Source organism: Equus caballus, chromosome 31, assembly GCF_041296265.1.
Source record: "Equus caballus isolate H_3958 breed thoroughbred chromosome 31, TB-T2T, whole genome shotgun sequence".
Lineage (NCBI taxonomy): Eukaryota > Metazoa > Chordata > Mammalia > Perissodactyla > Equidae > Equus > Equus caballus.
Window position 1 is genome coordinate 22957781 of NC_091714.1, and position 15358 is coordinate 22973138.

Sequence of the window (15358 nt, forward strand, 5' to 3'; positions counted from 1 at the left end):
GACATTTTTATTGCTTATGGGTGATCAGACTTTTCAGGTGGAGGATGAATGAGTGATTGATGCATCGGCTCTGGTCAGTGCTGCTGATGGGGTTTCCTGGTTACTTGGGTCTTTCACTAAGGTTCCTGTTACTTTGCTGGGCTTAGGAGCGTGACATGAACCCCAAAAACCTACCTAAAACATTGAGGTGATATGATGCTAAATTTTACCTTATGTAGATCCTTTACTCCAATATTACATAAGGAAAAACAGAAACCATCAGAATTACCTTCAATTAGAATAATACCTAAATGACAGTGTCAGAACGATTGAATGACCCACTTACAAAGCTCATTCTGGGAGTGTGTAAAAATATTTCATTTGGTAAATCATTCTTCTCCTTCTTCTATGTTATAAGTACGTTAATGGCATTGAAGGATTCCTTGGTTTTATGAATTCTTCTTAGTGGTTATTCAAGGTTTAAGAAGCCTTGTATTTTCCTGTCATCATTTGCAGATGAGGAACAGGAGGCCACACAGACTGACGGGCTTTACACTCAGAGTTACATGTTGCATTGACAGAGGCTGAAGGACAAGTGCTCCCCATTGGAGCTTATCTGCTGGGGCTTAGGAGCTGGATGGCTCTGACCTCATTTGTATGATGTCAGGAGAGAGCTTGGTGATGCCGGGCCCACTCCTCCTGCAGCCCTGATAATGGCAACAAAACTGTTAATTACTTAGGGCACTGTTTGCAGCTTTGAATGTGTTGTCTTAATCTTCCTGTGACAGAGGTTGGCAGTGTCCCCTCAGTGACTGATGGGTGGATCCACGGGGAGGTACTCAGATTTCTACAACAAGATGTCTCATCATTTGAGTCAGCAGGGTAGAAGTTCCTGTTGAATGGTGGTGAAAGGAAGGGCTTTCAAGAGCAGGAGGCTGGGAGCCCAATGATAGATGCAAATCACTATGAAGACAATGGTGGATGGACATACACGTATTTCTAGTGGAAATATTTTATTCTGCTCTTTTTGCTTAGTGTGGAAGAAGATCTATTTTCTGTAAGAGAACAACCTCGGACAATGCCATATTTTTGAATGCACATGATGGAACTCAGGTCCAAGAATTTCATCAAAGGCATTCTTCTAACTTACTAAAATTAGATGACCCCATTTGATTGCCTCAAAACTAAAGGATGCAGAGGAATATCCTCTAAGAACATGTGTGGGGGAGTTCTTGCCTGTCTCAGACAACTTGCTGTCGTTATCTACACTCATCCCCCTTTCCAAACCTTTAGATGTTTTACTCAACATTTAAAAATTCTTGACATGGAAATTTACAGATATTTAAATAACTAATTGCCCACAAGTGTATCATTTTCTATAAAATTGCAGTCTGACTCCTGTGTGTGCTAGGTAAGGCCGTATTGCAAATGGTTTCCTTCTGTTATTTAGGTTAGTTTTATGTGAGAGGAGAGGTATTCATAAAGCCACATACCCCAATAAAGAATTTATCTTCCTCCTGAGGGAGTGAATTTAAGAAAGACCAGGAATATATATTACCAACCATGAAAAAGGATCTGTGCCTTTTAACCGTAAAGCATAAGATCAAAACCTCTGCCCTCAAGAAACTTGAGTCTCGTATGGGCGTAAAATGATGTATGGTATGTCCCATGCTTGATCCAAACTGGGCACTAGAGGCATCATGGCTGACTGAGGTTTGAGCCCCCTTGGCTCAAGAAATGGGGGTCAGAGAAAAGAAAGGCAAAACCATTGGGACGAAGATAAATTTGAATTTATCTAACTGCTCTGTCTAGATAGGGCTTGGAGGAACCTGTGGTTATGATTGTGGCTTTGAGTTGTGCTCAGGCGTTGATGGGTGTGAGGAATCCAGACAGAGCCCAGCTGCAGGCTGACCCCTGTGTCTGGAGACTGAGTCAGACAGGGGCAGGTTTGGGCCAGGGTCTCAGTGCAGGGTGTCGGTTTCCCTCTTTGTAATGAAGCTCTGAAGCAACCCGTTTTCTTCTATGCAGAAGACTGTCTTAAAGGAAGGGCACCAAATGCCTTTAAAGGTGTAAACCTCTGAGGCCTCAGAGAACCTGGACTTTTAAAGGCAAGTAACGATCCCTGAGAAAAGAGGCTTCTTTGTCGTTAATGTAGGACGCGCGGTGACTGTGTCTAGTGGCAGAGGCTTGCCTGTCAGTCTTACTTGAGGCTCATTTGTCTCACTGGACGGTCCAATTCGTCTGTGACCTTTGTTCCTTCTCACTGAAGTCTTTTTTTTTTTGATGAGGCTTCACCTCCTGGAGCAGGGTTCAAGTTGTGGGAATCTTGGCAAAAGTGTTGTGTTTGGGTCCTAGCAAGGATAATTGTCTGAAAGATCTCAATATTCTACTGTGTTTGTTGGTGGGAACTGGTCTCTCTTGGAGAGAGAACAAAAAGGGAAGGTAAGAGCTGAGTTTGGAATCCTGGGAGATATTCTTAGTTGGGGACAGGGAGAAAAACAGAATCTAATAAAGAGAGTCATGAGGGGGTAGGCGGAAGCCAAGAAAGTGCAGTGTTAGGAGATGTGGATTATAGAGTTTCCAAGTATTATCAATTCCATTCATTCAATATATGTATTGAGGGTGTTCCATAGGCCAGGCCCTGTGCTAGCTAATTTATATACAGTAGTGCACAAGACATTGTCCTTGTCCTCAAAGAATGCATTGGATGGACATCAGCGATCACGGCCCAGGTGGCGCTATTGAATGGTTTTTGATGGTATTGCAGTGTAACCTAGAGAAATAGAGATAGCAGCCTGTGGGGTGGGCTGGGTTTGGAGAAGGGCATGGGAGGTACACTTGGAGGGCTGTGAAAAGAGATTGTAGAAGTCTGGTGAGGGTGTTACTGAAATGTCTGACTGTGTGGTCCATAGTTGCCAAAACAGCTGAAGTCAGGTGTCCTGGGAAATGTGGGATTAAGGGACCCAAAGTCACTGTGAGAGCAAAGAGCCTCCTGACTTTGAGAGGCAGCTGAGAGGAAGTGAAAAACATTTTGAGAAAGGAGTCTGGAATTAGCAGGTGGAGATCTGAGTCTGAGAGAGAAAAGAAGGTCCAAGAGGGTAATGGGGTTAAATTTGGGATGTTGCTGGAGGGCTGAAAAGACTGAGTAGCTGAGTTGAGTTGATTCTAATGGTAGCTCATGTAATATTCATCTCTAATGTATTATTAACCCTTATGCTCAATATCCATGTTCTTCCAAAAAAAAAAAAAAATCCCTCACTGTATACTTCAACTACCACTGCCCTCGAAAGGTTCTGTTGGGTCACACCTTGTCTGCTACAGCCTTTTAGATGGTGTTCCTGGCTCCACTTACTCTACCTGTGTTAAATTCCTCACTCTACTGCAAGGCTCATCTTCTTAAAATGCCGTTTTTAATAGGTTGCTATGAAGATCTAAAACCTTTGTGGGCTACCCATTGCCTACAGTTTGAAGGATATGCTCCTCCCTAAAATGAGAAAACTCTATTTTCTCAAGACTCCATCATTTACCAACCAAGGGCTTTTATATACATAGTCTCACTGAGTTCTTATAAAACCCATGTGGTTGACAGGACAGATGTTGCTCTCCTCCCAAGTTTATAAATGACATCATAGAAGATCAGATAGGCTAAATGACACACCCAGGGCCACAGATTTCATGAGTGGCAGAGCCAGGAATCTAAATCAGGTCTTCTGAGTTCAAGGTCAAGGTGCTTTGTACCAGACCATGGCCTCCCCTTGCCTGTGGAGCCCTGTCTGTTTTCTAACCCTATGATTTCTGCAATTAGGATGATGAGTGATGTGCCTCCCATTCTGGGAGGTTTGAGAGAGGCCTCTTGGCCTCCATGCAGTCACTGTTCTGTCACCGCTCAGAAGCTGTGATCTAGAGCTGTCAACTGAGATGCATTTCCTGGCTGATTTTCCCGTAGATTGGGAAAAGTCCGTCTCCTGCCAGGACATCTGGGGAGGCACAGAAAACACTCTGTACTCCCCTGATGTCATCCTCAGTGTCTGCTTGTTGCATATTGAACTTGGAGAGGGTTGTCCCTGACTTTGCTTTGGTTTATGGGATGGCTTTTGACCGCTGACAGGACTATCTCTTTTTTCTTCAGTTGCTCTCTCCAATAAGTTGTTCCTGTGAAACAGGCTTTGAATTTTCACCTAGAGGAACTAATGTTCTGAAAACATGTTTAACAATGTATTTTCATTTGTCATATTAATGAATGTATAGGTTTGTTACCATTTAGACATGAATAGTTCTGGAAAATAACTGTATACAGGATATAGAGCTATGCTTTGAACTAATGTTAAAATCAGGAACAGTTGTTAGCAATGCAATGATTAATGAGTCTGTGTTGACGTGATTTTAGAGTACACTCTGTTTCCATTATTTTCTCATTGTATGAAGCCAATGCGATCTGGATTTTGACAGAGTTTTTGCAGACAATTTACTGCATCAGAAGTTTAAATGATATAAAAAAATGTGCCTGGTAATTATCTAGAATATCAAGAATTGCCTCCTCTCCTATAAAAATTGATGAAGGAAATATGTGCATGAGGATTAGTTAAAGAATATGTTGCAGGAGTACCGCATTGCGTTGTGGGCTTCACTGTAAGCCACACACACACAAATCTTAGCGTCTGTTTGGAAATTGTGCCCCTGCATTCTTTAAGTTGGATTTCCCTGATTAAGGGGTGCATCTTTCTAATGAGAAAAGGTGAGGAAGAATAGTTGCTTTATAATCCTCATTGTTTTCTACCTCCTTATAATGGTGCATTCCTTCTGGGGACAAGAGCATAGTCCCTTAGGAGGCTGAGAAATACACCTCTGAATTTTTTTAGTGTCTTTCATATGTTAGAATTATTAGGCCAGTAAAGGTATGGGGTAGGAATACGAAGGATTCAACTGCCAAACTCTGGATTTTTTTCCCATTTCCTTTCTCTAATTTTACCAAAGATGTATGCAATATATTGGAATGAGACACAGTTTGGACTTTGGTAGTACATCATTTTGGGGAGGCAACAAGATGTGAAAATTCTGAATGGTGTTAAATAGAAATGTTTCTGAAATGGGATTTCAATTTCGAGCTGTTAATGTTGTCTTATTTACCTTCTAGATAATTAAAAACTTTTTATCTATTAGGATACTTGTTGGAAACGTTGAATTACATTGTGGTCTTATATTCTTCATTAGGACTTAGTTGTAATTAGCTGGCCAGCCAATAAAAATTGAATAATCAAAGAGGACATTCGTGACTAAAAATAATTTGACATATTGGGTACTTTATGAGCTTGTAATGTGTGATAATAAAGAGAAGAACAAAAATATGGAAAATTCATATTTGTGTAGATATCTTTATGCCATCTTTTAAAGTAGAGATGTGATGCGACATATCCTCTAAATAGAATTTTTCAGAAGTGTTCAGCCTTTTGTGTTTCACCACCTTATTTTCTCCTACCTTGTTGAATGACTGTTGGTATCAGTGGCACTCAGTTTAAAGTCATTCTAGCTCTGACGCTGTGTGTTTTTCGAGCCACCTCAGTGGCCCACGCATCTCCATCCTTGCCGCCACAAATGCAGGCTCTCATCACCTGCAGCTGTGGACCACGACGTCCTCCACCTCCAGCTGATCTTGTACACTACTATCAGATTAACTTTCCAGTAGCTTTCAGCACCCCTCTTTCACACTTACAATTCTTCTCGGGGTCTTTATTGTCCACAGGATGAGAGGCAACTTAGGGTCCAAAAATAGCACAAGAAGTGGAATCCTGAGACCTGCTTTTAGGTTACTTGGCCTAGAAACATCATCGTTCATCAACACTCCTCAAATTTACATACGTCTACTAACCATCTCAGCTTCTTCTCCTCTCATGTATATCTTGCCAAAGCCAGTGGTCATACTTTGTCCTCGTATTTTCAGCTCTTAACGGCACCCTCATGCCTTGCTTAATGAAGTGCTTGATTCTCCCAGCTTCCATGACACTACACTCGCCAGGCTTTTCTCTCACCTTGCCTCTCAGTCTCTTTGCTGGCCTTCCCTTAAGAGTTGTAGTCTCCTAGGGCTCTGTCCTAAATCACTTTATCTTCTTTATCTAAACTCTCTAGCAGATACCCATATCACATGGTTTTAGATGTCCTACATATGCTGATAACTTTCAGTGTTATCTCCATGCGTGGGTCTTCCTTAAGTTCTCAGTTTATATAGCACTGCTTCAGGATGTGCACTTGGCTGTCCAATGGATACATCAAAGTTAAAGTAGTCACAGGGGAACTATCAAGGTCCTCCTGCCGCGCTCTGCTCCCCCACCTGACTTTCCCCATGGCAGTAAATGGAACTGCCATGCCCCTGGTGCTCAGCCAGAATTCCAGAATTCATGTCCTCTCTTTGGCCTCGAATTCGGTCCAGGAAGTGCTTTGGCTCTCTCTCCAAAGTAAATGCTGGATAGGAGGTCCTCTGACTGTCTCCTCAGTTGAAGCCACCAGCATCTGGCCTGGTCTGCTGCAAAAGCTCTTATCTAGCTTCCCTGACTCTACACCCCGCAGAGTAGACTATTAAGTGTAAATTATACAATGTGTTCCCTTGCTAAAAATTCGCCAATAGGTTTTCATTACTCTTAGAATAAAGTCCGAGCTATCCCCACTGCCTGCAGGTGTCTCCCTCTCTGAGCACACCTCCCTCCTCATTCCCCTTCCCCTGTTAGGTTCAACCATACTGGCCTTTGTTCCGTTCCTTAAACTTGCTGAGTTGTCCTGTCTTGGTCTTTACACTTACTGTTTTTCCTCTTGGAATTCTTTTAACCCACGTCTTCTCAGGTATGGCTCCTTCTCCTTGTTCAAGTGTCAACTCAAATGTCACTTCTTTTGATGGGCAATCTGTGACCCAAGTTTGAGCAATTCCCTCCCTCTATCCCCAGTTCACCTTTTATCACGTTATTTTCTTCATAGAACTTACCAGAACCTGAAATGACCAATTTAATTGCCTGTGTTTTTGTCAGTCTCTCCCTGCTGTGGGCTCCCTGAGGTCAATGACATTTTGTCACTCACCTGTGCATCTCAGTGCTCATAGAGTAAATAGTGCATAGCATGTCCTTCAAAGTATGTGTGGACTCGTTCACCACCTTGAGCTGGTTTCCCCATCTATAAAACTAAGGTGGCAGGACAGGTGACCTTTGAACCTGTCCTGCCCATGGTAGTTTTAATTCTTACCACATCTCCAGCCCTCCGATGAGTCCTGTTGACTTCCTTAATGTCCTATAAATGGGCTGTGTTTATTCAGGTCTTCAGGCCTTTGCTTTTCATTCTCTTCCCTCCTGAAGGTCCTCTTCCTCCTCTTCCATGCTAGCCTGATTCTTTAAGGATTTTTCTCCTTTTGTCCCCCCCAGAGAGGAAGGTAATTATTTTATGTGTACATATCTCATCTGCCCCACTATATGGGTAGCTCCTAAGCATGGGGCTGTAATAGTATAACTCTCTCTCTCTCTTTTTTTTTTTGGTGAGGAAGATTGTCCCTGAGCTAACATCTGTGGCAATCTTCCTCTATTTTGTATGTGGGACACTGTCACAGCATGGCTTGATGAGCAGTGTGTAGCTCTGCACCCGGGATCTGAAGCCACAAACCCTGGGCCAGCAAAGCGGAACATGTGAACTTAACCACTGTGCCATTGGGCCAGCCCCTGAACTAGAGGCAAAAAAAGAAAAAAAATCTGAAAAAATGGAAATTTAAACTTAGGATGACATGGTATTTTGTAATCCTTTGTAAGCAATCTTACCAAAGAAGTTTTTTATAAAATACATTCATAGGGGCTCGGCCCATGGCGTAGCAGAACGAGAAGGACCTACAGCTAGAGTGTACAGCTATGTACTGAGGGGCTTTGGGGAGAAGAAAGGAAACAAAGGAGGAAGATTGGCAACAGATGTTAGCTCAGGGCCAATCTTTAAAAAAAAAATACATTCATAGATAGTTGCAAAGAGAAATAAAGGGGCATCGCCTTTACGTCAGGTTAAAGCTTGAGTTGGGGATTTAATTTTCGGTCCGTTCAGGTATTTGGAACTTAGAGAAGCTCTATGAGTGTGTCCCACCCACACAGTTTGAATATCCTCTTCCTTCCTATCTTCAGAACAGCTTGGTTCTTTTAATAGCAAATGGCTGAGTGGAGGGGAACCGTTTGTAGTGGGTGAGTGTGAGTACAGCATGTCCTCTTGTTCCAAGCAGAAGTCGTGCTGACTCCTCAGGGATTGGTGCAAAGGTGATTTTGGGGTTCTTTTTGCTGTTGGTCAGATCCTTGGAAATTCAGTATTTTAGAAGGATGTTACTCATTCCTTGTATGAGGAGAATTACTGGTCAACTTAAAAAATTCAGGAGCTAGGGAACACCTCCTTTATTCTTTTTATAAAAATGTTGATTTGTCATCATCCTTTTAGAGGCTGCTCTTAAAATGTCTGTGAGGCTGCGTGTAGTCTTTGTTCTGGGTTGGTCATGACTGTTCAGGGAAGATTTCTGCTTTTTGGAAGAGCTAGTGTTCAGGAAACTCACAGGCTTCTTTCTTCATGGTGAACCTAATGCTGTATGATCACACTTAATTCATTATACACAAATGGGAAATTCGTCCTCATCCAGAGTGGCTGGGAAATGTGTGCTCAAAATTAAAGGTAACCATGTATTCCTTTCCTGGATTAACTGTTTTCAAAGAATTCAGTCAAATACACTTATAGTAGTTTTCTATTGTTAATAATATAAAAGGCAGTTATTGGCCCATGGTAATCATTGTGTACATCAATTAGTGGTGAAGAGTGTTGTCACTCTAAATAATGCCAGTGATTGGATTAATTCTCAGTCTATCTCAAACTTTGCTGTTTTGAATAAACAACTTGTTTTCAAGGCATCCATTTCTTTTGGAAAAGTAGAGAGGAGAAAAAAGTCTGCTTTCATGAATATCTTGTTTGGGGTGAATAGCCATTTCTTTCTACTGAATAGATGGAGAGGCTTTCCCAACAGGTGGCTGTGGTTTTGCATGGGAGAGCTGGGCGAGCACTGGCTGGGTGCGCTGCCGGGTGTCGATGGCAGGTGAATCTTGCCCTGTGTTACTGTGCATCATCCTCATGCTGTGTGTGAGCTGTGCAATGTCTGTAAGAAAGGTTTGCTGTGTAATGCTTTAGGATTGGCATTGCGAATTCCTTCTGTTAGGGGAATACTGCTGATGTGGGAGTTGTGTCCTATGGCTGCTGGTGTGACTTTGTTAGATCCTTGGGAGTTAATACCTATGGAGGCTGGGATTGTGAAGACTTAGAATATAGAGAAACGGTGGATTCGGGGAGCCTCATTCAAAATGAGTGGGAACTATTGGAGTAATACATTGAAAAATGTGAAGTGGGCAATTTATGAACTGTAAGAAACCCAATACTGCATGACATCTTACTTCAACCCTCAAAACTGGCCATAAAAGGGCTAACTTCTGTTGCAGGAAAAGGGTCAATATTTAATTCAGACCTGTGTGTTTAGGTCAATCACAGTATCTCCTTAGTTCTGGTTTGGTAGGATGACTTGGACTTTTTCCTTTTGTTTTTAGGTAACGATGTGAATGCTGCTTAAATGAGGATTGACTCTGATATTCCATGGTTTCCTTCCTGGTGAGCTCGCTGGCTCGCCACCCTCCACACTCATCAGCAGCTGGTGTTTCACCCAGTGGTACTGTGATCTTCACCACCCGTTCACTTGCACAGAAAAAGATGGCATCGATTTATATTTAAAATAAAGTGAGTTTGAAAGGTTTTATGAAATCCCTTCACTTTTGGATCAGTTTTTGCCAGCAGCTGCCTGCATGTAGTTGTTGTTCTCGGTTGGTCGTGACTGGTTAGGAAAGATTGCTGCTTTTTGGAAATGGTTCCAAAGACTCATTGTTCCAGACGTCGGACATCCTCATACTCTTTAGGTCTGACTTTTCAGGTGGTTGGTCTAAAACAGATTAATTACTAAACTCTCAGTGAATAATTAACCATTTGACTTGTTCCCAAGTTATATACTCACTGGGCTAGAAATGATTTCCCAAACAACTGAAGATAAGGGAAGGTTACTCCTGGTTTCACAAGGCCCCCATTGTTGCTGGCTTGGGCGTACGTGTGAGAGAGATCAGCTGATACCTACGCACTGGTCCAGCTTCTCGGTCAAACCACTTCCTGGGGTTTTCTCGGGTAATGGCAGTGATTCAGAAGATACCTCAGCAGTTTTAGAGGATGGTTCCCTGTGTGTTAGTATGGGCCTCAGTGACTGGGAGCTGTCAAATTCAAAAGGAGCGTTTTTATTGCAGTGCCATGAAATCTGTGATTTGCTTTTGCTCGAAGTTGCATTTCAGTGAGTGTTGGGTTGCTTGCCTGTGTGTTTTCAAAAATATATATATATATATATTTTATTAAGGTTATGAAAGTTAACATCCTTGTGAAATTACAGTTGTACATCATTATTAGTCATGTTGTGGGTACACCACTTCACCCCTAGTGCCCTACCCCCACCCCCCTTTCCCCTGGTAACCACCCATCAGTTCTCTTTGTCCATATGTTAACTACCACCTATGAGTGGAGTCATACAGAGTTCGTCTTTCTCTGTCTGGCTTATTTCACTCAACATAATACCCTCAAGGCAACAGTATATTTTTAAGACCATTTATTTTGTAGTAGTGGGCTGACAGCCTAATTTCCATCAATTAAGCGATCCATGCCTTCGCTGAGTCTCAACCGTGTACAAAGTCCTCTGTTAGGCCCTGGGGGACAGACAAAGGGCAGTCATTTTTGTCTGCCTTCAAGAGGTAGTAGTAACTGGGGAGATGAGAGATCAAATTGAAAGGGACCTAATCAGGTGTTAAGGTAAACATATGCAGCTGTACTAATTTATAAATACATATTTCTGTGATTTTAGTTTCTGAATCTATTCACAGTGTATGTTCCATAAGGTAAAATTTGTATTTTTATGATTTTATTTATAATATAAAAACGTGGATAGAATTATTTTTCTGAGGCTTTTGTTTTATTTTCCTTAAGAGGAAAATAAGAATGAAAATAAGAAAGTTATTTTGGCATCACAAGATCTGTATTCTTTTCTGGCCCTTCAGAAACTCCAAAATTGCATTTCTGGCCATGGAGTAGACAAGAAACTTGGGGATTTAAGACACTAGTTCTCTCTTTGGTTATTCTGACACCTGACTTGTCTCTTCCTTCCACTACTTGCAAACCTTCTACCCTCTTTGCTGGATGATGCAAGTCTAACGAGATAATGTATATGGAAGCATCTGTAAGCTGGGAGGTGTTATGAATAAGCATGTATTATTATTATTATCATTGCTATTTTTTTGTGTGTTCACTGCTTTGCATTTTTCCACTGAACATCCCAGTAATTCACTTCTGCAATGTCAGATGATTATGACTTTCTCATTGGGGAAGCTACTTTTTTCCTGCACTTAAGAAAATTTGGTTCGCTGATGGAATGCCGTCTTAGGCAAAATGTTGCTCTCACCGGTCCTGCTCTCCTGGTCCTGACCAAGATTGTCGGGAAAGGAGGTGATGGGGAGGTTTATGAAGGGAGGAGAATCCGTCTATTTACATTGTGTGTAACTGCACGTCGCTTACTTTGCAAAAACTGATGCTTGGTTTTATAAATAACTTCATTTTTAAATGAGAGGCTGTTCTTGGTTGTGGCTAAGAGTACTGGCTCTGGAATTAAATTGCCGTGCTTCTTGTCCTGGTTCCCTCACTTCTAACTGGGTGAATATTGGCAAGTGTTTAACCTCCCTGTGCCTGTTTTCTAACCTGGGCAGGAAGGGTACCTTCGTGACGTGGTCGGGCGGTTGTGAAGCTTAAATGGAATGATGCCTCTAAAACCATCTGCACTCGAAGTAGATTAAAGAGGGAAATGAAAGGCTATGTGACGGGGTGAACTGTACCATCTCCCATGCTGTTTTAGGTTCTAATTAATGGAATTTGGTTGAGTTCGATGACGCATCTCTTGCGAGGAGGAGAAAGAGAGCGGGGAGGCACGGCGAGAGAGCGAAGGACAGGGTGGGCCGGGCTGTGGTCGCCCTTCGCATCAACAGACTCACGTGCTCTGTGGTGCCTGGCAGTTTACGGAGTCCTTTTACATACGTTTATTTCATTTAATCCTCACAACCAGCCCTGTTTTACAGATATGGGAAACTTATGGCTGAGACACTCAGTGACAGGCTCACAGACAAGTGGCCAGTGAGTGACACAGTGAGGTCAGAGAAGCTGGCCTCCTGGACTTGGGCAGTAATTTCCTTTCTCCCAATACCCTGGTCCCTCTCTGCTATTTAAAGATTCATATTCGTAATAACCCTGGTGCTGAATCCCAAAGGAGCAGAGTCATGTGCTGCCTCAGACCTGAGGGTTGTTGGGGGGGTCCCGGGGATCACCTGCAGCTGTTCAGGGCTGGCCTTGCTCCTGCTGTCGCTGGAAGGTTCTGCACGGCCCCTATGTCTTCGAGGCCTGAGTGAAGATTGGGTTTCGTCTCTGTGAAGGTCCCTTCCGAATGTTCTGTGGGAGAAACTGTCAGTGTTTCCTTTTTCCTGGAAAGGAAGGTAATGAGCACCTCCTGAGTGGTTGAACACGTAGGATACAAGGTTCATAGTAGGAATACGCTTTTAACTCTTTTTTGAGTCACTGTGTTGATAAACTTGAAGTTAGTAAAATTACTCATGTATGTAATCTAAATCTTAGTTTGTCTTAAGTAAGTCTTACAGTTGTAATTCAAGTGTACGCTTTTAAAATGCTGGTTGTTATATAATAGAGTTTGCTCCCTTTGTTTGGTTCTGACATTCAACACAATTTTAAGTTTGATTTTCTCCTTAACCTGGGTGTCCTGTTTGCATATTAAAAATTAAGTGATTGGAGGGGCTTGCCCCGTGGCCGAGTGGTTAAGTTCGCGCGCTCCGCTGCAGGCGGCCCAGTGTTTCGTTGGTTCGAATCCTGGGCGCGGACATGGCACTGCTCATCAGACCACGCTGAGGCAGCGTCCCACATGCCACAACTAGAAGAACCCACAACGAAGAATATACAACTATGTACCGGGGGACTTTGGGGAGAAAAAGGAAATAATACAATCTTAAAAAAAAAAAAAAAAAAAATCAAGTGATCGGAGCTGGCCCAGTGGCACATCAGTTAAGTTTGCAGGTTCCGATTTGGTGGCCCGGGGTCCACCGGTTCAGATCCCAGGTGCGGACCTACACACCGCTTGTCAAGCCATGCTGTGGCAGGCGTCCCACCCATAAAGTAGAGGAAGATGAGCAGGATGTTAGCTCAGGGCCAGTCTTCCTCAGCAAAAAGAGGAGGATTGGTGGCAGATGTTAGCTCAGGGCTAATCTTCCTTCAAAAAAAAAAAAAATCAAGTGATCAGAAAAAATTCAGTGTACTGCTTCAGATTTTAAAAATATTGAGAACAAATTTTAAAATTAGAAGAAATATTTCATGCATGTTAATGAGGAAAGATTGAATTTAGTATTACATTGGAATATATTATTTTTATGAAATCATTTTCTACTCTGAGAAATTTGTATATATGTTCATCAAATTTTTTATGCATTAAATTTTTGATTAGCTGTAATGTAACTTTTTTGTCTACGTGCATTTCATTTTTCAGCAAAGTGGTGGGTAACAGTGACTTAGTTTTTGAAGCTACATCTAGGCCAGGATTTCTCAACCTTGGTGCTATTGACACTTGAGTCTGGACAGCTCTTTGTTGTGGGGGGCTGTGTGTGTGTTGTAGGGGTTCAGCCGCATCCCTGGCTGCCACCCAGCAGACACCAGTAGTGTCTCCTTGTCTCAGTCTTGACAATCAAGATTGTCTCCAGACGTCGCCAGATGTCCCTGAGGGAGCAAAATCATCCCTAGGTGAGAACCATTGATCTGTGACTTTCAATATATTTTCAGATCGTCTACCTGACCTAAATCTATATTGTGCTATAACTTTGAATAGATGTTCAGCATCACACCAAAAAAGGAGAAAGTACTATATTTATAGAGGCAATAAATTATGCTTAACATTTATGAAAAAGATTTTTCTACAATATGGGTTGAGATGTTTTCTGATGAGCTGTCAGTTACCATAACAAATACAATTCCCCAGAATTCCAAACATTTGGAGGAATATTTTATGTCCTTATTTCCTTTCAAAATAGATATAGCCCCTTGATTTTGAATTAATTTATAACAATGACTTGATAGTGTTTCTTTTTTTAACTTCAAATAAATGTAAATAATAGTATGGTTTACCATATAGTAAATATTCTCTGTGATTAGAACGTTCTATACGTTCCTCATGCACATACTTAAAGATTTAATTGCCTTCGCAGATGGGCATGTGCCTCTGTGAAACAGTTGTGCAGGAGTTGCTGAAATTGGGTTTCAGAAGTCTCTTCATGGACTTTTTAGTGGAGGTTTTAGTGTAAGGAGGCAAATAGAGGCACCTGGTTATTAACTGCTGTAGGAATATAGACGTTTCTCTTGGCCCAGGAATTAAGTGACTGCTTTTTAAAATGTCTTTTGCTACCAATAGAATGTACTTTTACTCCTGTGAACCATGGGCTGAAGCATTAGCCAATCAGAGGAAGGAATTTACTGTATGGTAAAAGGAAGTATTTGTTCTGTTATTGTAGTACCTGGCCTGGTGCCATCTTTGATAAAGGATTGAAGTGCCGTGCACCCAAAGTCTGCTAGCCTCTTGACCCTTCATCGGTCATCAGCCAGCCTGTGGGTTAAGTGAACCTCAGTAGCTCAGCAGGACAGCTATTGTTTAAGCATTGTGCAACTCTTGGAAACGGAAATTTCTGACACTGCAGTCTTGCAATGTGATGTCTTTCTAGTTTTAAGATTATACACGTATGTTTCCTTTCTGCTGCTAATCTGTGCCAGATTAGAGGTATAAAATGATAATATATAAGACTTGAACCTGGGTTATTCAGATGGGTGGCCCTGAGACTTATTTTTAAAATAAGAACATATACAAAAATAAATGACCTATTATAGCACACAATTTCAAGAATTTCACATGGGATCCTACTGGAATTTTTATTGTCTTAAGACCTTCCAACTCTTGCATGCTTCTCCTCCACTATTAATGTGTTGATTACTGAAAGCAACTATTTCTCCACGTTTTCTAAGTAACTGATGGCACACACATATTCTTTCATCACATATATTTCTTTTCTGACTAGCTCAGGAAAACTTTCTAAGAGCTGTGTCCAGTATTCACAGTTTTATGTCATCTCATCTCTATATGTATGCCACATTCTTCAAGTACAGTAATGTGTCAGCTGCAGCTGTCGCTGACCAAAGCTGTCACAGAAGCGGGTGGAGGGAGCAT

At 41.9% G+C, this 15358-nt stretch overlaps 1 protein-coding gene across 31 annotated transcripts in view; it reads left to right on the forward strand.

Moving 5' to 3' along the window:
- HIVEP2 (HIVEP zinc finger 2) overlaps window positions 1–15358 on the forward strand; it is a 183887-nt gene that overhangs the window by 61356 nt on the left and 107173 nt on the right. For 15 of the 31 annotated variants that reach the window (XM_070256274.1, XM_070256258.1, XM_070256257.1 and 12 more), the window contains one exon: window positions 9564–9750. The exons of the other annotated variants lie outside the window; for them this stretch is intronic. The gene's annotated coding sequence lies outside the window, so the exon portion shown is untranslated. The remainder of the gene's footprint in view (window positions 1–9563; window positions 9751–15358) is intronic. 31 annotated transcript variants of the gene reach the window in all.